At 28.1% G+C, this 7,305-nt stretch overlaps 1 long non-coding RNA gene across 1 annotated transcript; it reads left to right on the top strand.

The window, feature by feature from the left end:
- LOC110266399 lies at positions 5,930-6,384 on the top strand. The gene is made up of 3 exons (XR_002353733.1): positions 5,930-6,039; positions 6,163-6,275; positions 6,346-6,384. It is a non-coding gene; the product is annotated as an uncharacterized LOC110266399 (long non-coding RNA).

The following is a 7,305-nucleotide window of genomic DNA, read 5'->3' on the forward strand; positions in this document are numbered from 1 at the left end:
AAATTTATTTATAGTTATTTCCTAATTATAAATAATAACAAGACTTATGAAAAAATATTAATGTCATCATTCTTATTAATTAAATCATAATATTAGGTAGTTAATAGTTTCATAGGCGAAAATTATTAAGTAATTACGTAAAAATTGGCAATGAACAAGCAATAAAAATTTAGAAAAAATCTATTATATAATACCAATTTCATAATTAAAATATGTCTCATATCATATTCTCATATATTCTATTTATTATCTATTCTATTATATAAAAATCAGGTTTCTGCATTTAATGATGGAGTTGACGTGATATGCATGCTTATGAGAGTGTTTAGCGATTTGTTTTTTTTAACTCATTAAATATAATTTATTATGATAAATCAACTATATCAACTAATTGATTTGATTAGATATTTAAATATCACATAATTTATTATAATTTATATCAAATTGATTTGATAATATTTTTTAATTTATTTCTTTTAATGTTTTGTTAGTATTTTTTTATTTATTTTTTTAATTTATTAAATTAAATTAATTATACTAATTATCTGTATTAATTAATTAATTAGATTAATTAATTAATCATTAAAATAACAAATCTATGCATAAAATAGGTTCTCAATATATTTTTCACTAATAATTAAATCAAATCAAATCATATATATTGAGATAATTTTAAATCATGTGAATTACTGACTAAAATAAAATAAGATCATTTTTACTTATTCAAATTGAATGCAATAAATAAAATTAATTTTGTTAGATAATCATAGTTTTTTGATCTTCTATATATAGATAGCCATACAAAATTATAAAAATCATCATTTTTATCACTTTTGCTATTTTAACTCTTTTTTTTTATGTATAAATATACTCAAAATGAGAAGGTATGGATAAGTGTTTCATTAATTATTTGTTTGACAAATATTATAGTCTGAAAATGTCTCAATTTAGACATTTTACCGCTATCGATGGAGATAACTAGGTAACGTTTTTGAGTTTGGGGATTTAGGTAATTTTGTAGTGGCTTTAGTTTATCAACATAAATTAACCTAATATGTAATATTAGTTATTGTTATATATATGAAAAATGTGACTATATTTATTACATATTTATATTTTTAAATACTTTAATATTTATAAATTTAAAAATTATAATTTTTTATTTTTTTAGAAATTATAAATTTATTAAAACTATTGTGAAATTATATATATTGTTTAACATTTAATGATTTATAATAAAAATGAGAGCCCGCCAACCTGCCAGCCTACCATTAAGCGGGGAGGGGAGAAATTTAAGACCGCCTTTACTAGGCGGTGCGGGGCAGGCTAGCCCACTAAATCGCGGGCTTTTGGCGAGACAGGGCAGACTTTTCTATTTGCCACCCCTAATGGGGACATAGACATAAGTACCTGCCTCATGAAATAAAATTATTAATTTATCCTAATTTATATATACATAAATTCATTTCTTGAATTTAGTAACCCTAATTTCTGCTTCCAATTCGAATTCTTCCTTTTTCTTTCAGACTCATTCTTAGTCTCGATCCTCTTTCTCTCTAACTCACTTTCTCTGCCTCTCAAGTCCGTCACTACGTCGCTCAGTATCGTCCAAAAAAATTATGCTATGTTATTATGTTGGAATATATTTTTATGTTTTCTCCTTTTGAAATGTTATTTTTCATAACAAATATGTTATAAATTGTGTTGAATTATATTGAACTGATTATTTTTTGATTATTATATTATATCTTTTTGTGTTAATTTTTTTCAAAAGTTTACTGAGGAGATCTGCATTCCCTAAAGGGTAATTAACCAATAACTTGCAATGACGGACAAGGAAGGGGCATTTTTTTTAAAATAGGAGTGAGGGATGGGAAGGGGCTTCTCACGCTCCTCTGAGTACTCATTACCATATCTAACTAGCAACGGAGATCCAATTTGAGTCGATTTAAGAGAGGATGCATGGACTTCATCTGCATTGGGCCTTTAAGGTAATGAACCTAAGTCGAATTTGGGACCCTAACAATGGATTTTAGTTGATCTTGCTTGCATTGAAGTCTTACTAGCCCCAAATATATCTTGAATTAATATTTTGAGTCATTGTTATAGCAAATACTATATTATTTAATATTATAACACTTAGTATATGTAAAATTTGAATATATTTACAAGACATTTTTTTAATTCAAATTAAAAAAATTAATTATCTCTTTTTTAGTTTTAAATATTATTTTTTAATGTAACAAAAAAGTAAAAATAACAATAATAACTCACGTAATTAAAATAGATAATTTTAATATATACATGACACTATATATATCAAGGATTATTATATATGATATATATTTTTTTTTCTTTTCTGTAATGACTATTTATATAATTTATTGAACAATTTTAATTTTTCATCTTAACATTTAATAAATTTAACATACAAAATAAATAACTTAAGTTATCATCTAAAACAATAAGTATAATAGTGCAAATATTTATTTATTTATTAGTAGTGAAAAAATATATAAATAGTATAAATTGACATTTTTTTAGTATAAAAGCAATAATAAAGATTATTAATTAAGTTAATTACATAACTAAAAAATTATGAAGAATTTCTTAAATAATAATAAAAATAAGATTACTATTTTCACATATTACAAAGTTTATAAAAAAATTTTGGATAATAAATCAATCCTCAATAAATTATACATTAATTTTGTTAAAAAAAATAAATAATCAATACATTGGATATTATTATTTACGTACTAATATATATATATATTATCGATTATTAAGTTTATAATTAAGCAATATAATATCTATTATCCATTATTCAGTTTATAATTAATTTTCAATCCAATTTTTAGTAACAAAAATTTAAATAATTGAAATTATTAAATGTTAATTTTATTTTTGTTATTGAAATTAAAAAAAAAGTTGTTAATCAATTTTAAATTTAAATTTAAATTTGAGTAAGAAAATAAAAAAGATTTTAAATTTTATCTCACTAACCGGAATTAATTTCAAGACAAAAAATTATTTTGCACATCATATATAGGGCAATTTACTTATTTAAATAAAATGACAGAATTCTTTACCCAAATGTGCAAAACGGATTGTTGTTACGCGCATTTCAAAAATCCTATTCTATGTAATCCGTGGCAACCCACCACGGTTTTTGAATTGTGCATAAACCGTGGCAGACTGGGACGGTTTATGGGAAAACTTAGTTGCTTGTAAACCGTGGGAGGTTCCAGCGGTTTATGTAGGTTCAATTATGGCCAAAAAACACACCGTTTATAGATCTACAAATAGTATATAGGAGTACATAAAAAATACACAGACAGCAAGCATGATTTCTTCAAAGATTTTTTTAATTATGAATTAAAAAAAAGTCATATTTAATAATGGCAACCATTATTATCGTCTCCAAAAATACATAGGTACATCGAAATAAGTCATATTTAACAAGAATTTTTTTAATTATAAATTAAAAAAATAACTATTTTCTAAAAATAATCCACTTCAAATATGTCAGATTGAAAAGTTAACAATAGTAACTATTATTATCGTCTCCAGAATACATAAGAGTACACAGGAATAAGTTGTATTTTATTTTTGGGAAATAGTTATTTTTTTAATTTATAATTAAAAAAATCCTTGTTAAATATTTATTTCGGTGTACCTGTATATTTTTTTGAGACTATAATAATGGTTGCCATTGTTAAATATGGCTTGTTTTTTTTAATTTATAATTAAAAAAATACTTGAAGAAAAATTAAAATTATAGAAAAAAAACTGGTGAGGTGCTTATGTGATTTTTGTCATCATTACTAGAAGCCACCTTTAATTCTCTACTGTTGTAAAATTAAAATAAGTGCATATAAAATTAAAATAAGACACTTATTAACCCATGATGCGTTCTTTTCTTCACAAAAGGATTATTGTCATTTTCTGGGTGGAATTTTATTAGAATCATTGTCACATAATCCATTGTTAGAAATAGTGAGGCACTTTTGGTTTTAAAATTAAAATTGTTATATTTTTTTTTTGTATTTTTTATATACCTTTTTTATTTTAAAAACAATTGGTAAAAATATTTGTTTTTTCTTTCCTAATACTCCATTGTAACACAGTCATGCCGCGACTGTTGTAACCCACAAGGGTTTATGACCAGTTCACCTTCTTCATAAACCGCTGGAACCTCCCACGGTTTATGCACAATTCAGAAACCGTGGTGGGTTGCCACGGATTACATAGAATAGGGTTTTTGCACATGCACGTAACAACAATCCGTTTTGCACATTTAGGTAAAGGTTTCGACCATTTTATTTAAATAAGTAAATTGCCCTCATATATATATTGTGGAATAGTATGGTCATTTGTTATTTTTTAATGGTAAATATTATTAAATAAAACGGTATAAGAAATTAGAAGAAAATGTATTTATAAATTTGAGAAATGTTAATTTATTTTTCAATAGAATAAATTATATATTGAATAACAAAAGTTATTATTGATTTCTCTTCACACTAACTAATACTCAACAATGGTATTTCGGTACATCATGTTATCAAGAGATATTAATCGATCTAATAACTTTTGTAATGACATAAGTTTATGAATTTAAAAATTTAAAAATTATTTCATAAAATGTGAAGTTTTAACAAATAACAATGTTGATCATATTGTTTTGACTTTAAAAATGAATACGATACCAACAATTAAAATTGTCCTAAGTAAATTTCAACAAAGACAAAAGTCCATAAGTATTGCTATTAATGAAAAATTAATCTATTTTAAAGACAAATACAATTTTTTCTATGAATTTCCTAACTCGACAAGTCGAGGATTAATCCACTACATATTGATGTTTTATTTATTAAGGGTGAGATTCGAACACCAAATACTTGCTTAAGCAAACAAATGAGATAACTATTCAACTAATTCAAATTGATTAAAATAAATATTAATTATTTTTAATACGGGCCTGCTACACATACAAGTTTACAAGCATCCAAGTTGGCCCAGCCCAAATCGAAGACACGCGCATAAAGAAGCATAACATGGCGCGTCAAAATCACGCGCTCAACACAAACGGTTACGTATGGCAGACTCTTCCACTTCCTCTACTTCTTCCACTTCTCAAAACGCTTCGAAAACAAGGAAACACTCCCATTTTCGAGCAAAAATCAAAGTTCAAAATATACAAATCGTTGTTCGAAACCTCCATCAAAACAACATCAAACTCTCCGTGAAGAATCTGAAGAGAAAACAAAGCAACAACACTCGACGTAAGTTCATTAAGATTACTGTGTATTCTACTTTTCTTCTACGTCGTTCTTCTAGGGTTTACTTCTTGCTTCTTTGTTACACTGTTCTAAGTTCTACGTCGTTCTTCTAAGTTCTACATCGCGAAGAGGAACGCCTGATGTTCAAGAGGATATTCATCCTCTACATACAGATGGCGTTCCTTTTGCCAACGACGATAAACAAAATATCGCTCGTGCACCTCGCCCCAATTTTTAAGATGGACGGCATATCGGAGAGAAACTGGGGGGGGGGCATGTTTTGACCTTCTTGATCAAGGGCATCACAGACTACCAGGAGAAGAAGAAGAAGGAAATTGATGGCTGCCTCTTTGCCCTCATGATAATATACTTTCATCTTTCTGAAAACAAAGGCAAGAAGAGGGCTGAAAGACCACCAAAGCCTTGGATTGCCAACTGGACTAAGGAGCAGTTGGTGGAAAGAATGACTGCAGAAAAAGAAGAAATTTTGGTAAGTAAACATAATATGTTGCTTGCTTCGCACCCATATGTAAGTTTTCGTTTGCTAAATTTGTTAGTATGCTTATTTACTTATTTGCAAAATAAAATAACACACTGTTCACGTGTGGCAATCCTTCAGATTTTTGCCCCTGTCTGCTACTCGGGACATTGGTGGTTATGGCTGATAAATACAAGAAAGCGGAAATGTCAAATACTTGACCCGCTACACAAAAAAGCTCCCACCGATGAGAGAAAGGCCATTAATAAATTCACTGTAAGTTGCCTCTGTCTTCTTTAAATCTATTTCTTTAGTTCTGATGGGTGTATATTGTCCATTCAGTTGGGTGTATCTTGTCCATTCATTCGGGTGTATTACTGATTTGTTTTTGTATTTAAGGGATACGTATTTTCAAGATTGATAACATATGCCGGCGGGGAACCTCTGCAGAAAGGGGAGAGGGAGAAGGAAATTAAATCACCATATGTTAAAATATCAGGCCAAAAAACAAGGTATAAATTTGTGACTCTGAACATTAAACTTTTGTAAATGAGATTTGTAATTTATTTTCTTCGTTTTCAGCTATGACTGCGCTGTGTACGTTATGAAGTGGATGGAGTTAATTGAGCCGGAAAACATCAAAAAGGGGAAGTATCAATGGGATAATTGGCCACAGGTAACTGTCTTTAGAACCATATAACTCTGTATTACTTTACTGAATTAATATTGTTGTTTAAACAGAATATACTTTTTAATTGTAGGAGGAGGTGGACCACTATAGAGTGGAGTACGCTTCCCGGATACTATTCAGTGAGATGAATAAACAGAGAGATCGGGCAATTAGGGAGAGTAGTGCTATAAGGCTGTCGAAGCCATCCTCTGTATTATTGAGTCCGTTTTGTCAGATTAATTCTGCTGATATAGAAACTGGGTAATCCAACTGCTTGGTAGTTTGTAAATTGAACAAATGATGTAAATATTTGCCATTTATCAACAACTTCTATTCCATGTATATTTTTTCCCATAGTTAAACTATTTGTGCTGGTAAACTGTCTGTGATGTATTTAAAAGCTGTATTACAGGTGGTAAAATATGAAGGAAAAATCAAGGCATATATAAACGCAAATTATAAACTGTTACACCCAACGCAAGTCTAATAATACACCCAAACTGTCTGTGCTGTATTCAAAATGTATCAATTACATATACTAAAATATGAAGAAAAACATCAAATCAAATATAAACCCATAACCTGAGAATTTTTACAGCTTTTGTTCTATATGTATCTATATATGTGTCTATATGTAAATTGTCAATGAACAAAAATACACCCAAAAGAACGGTGCTTTTACACCCATATTCTATAAAACTATACACCCAAAGAGTTATCCCCTGCTGCTGGTACCCTGAACTAATAACTCATAACGTGTCCTTGATATTGGCTGCAATTTGAATGCGCCGCTGATGCAGCATCAAACAGGTTTATCTGAAATATAACACACACACATTACCTAAACTATTAACGAGAAAAATAAACTCAAT

Source organism: Arachis ipaensis, chromosome B09 (genome assembly GCF_000816755.2).
Source record: "Arachis ipaensis cultivar K30076 chromosome B09, Araip1.1, whole genome shotgun sequence".
Lineage (NCBI taxonomy): Eukaryota > Viridiplantae > Streptophyta > Magnoliopsida > Fabales > Fabaceae > Arachis > Arachis ipaensis.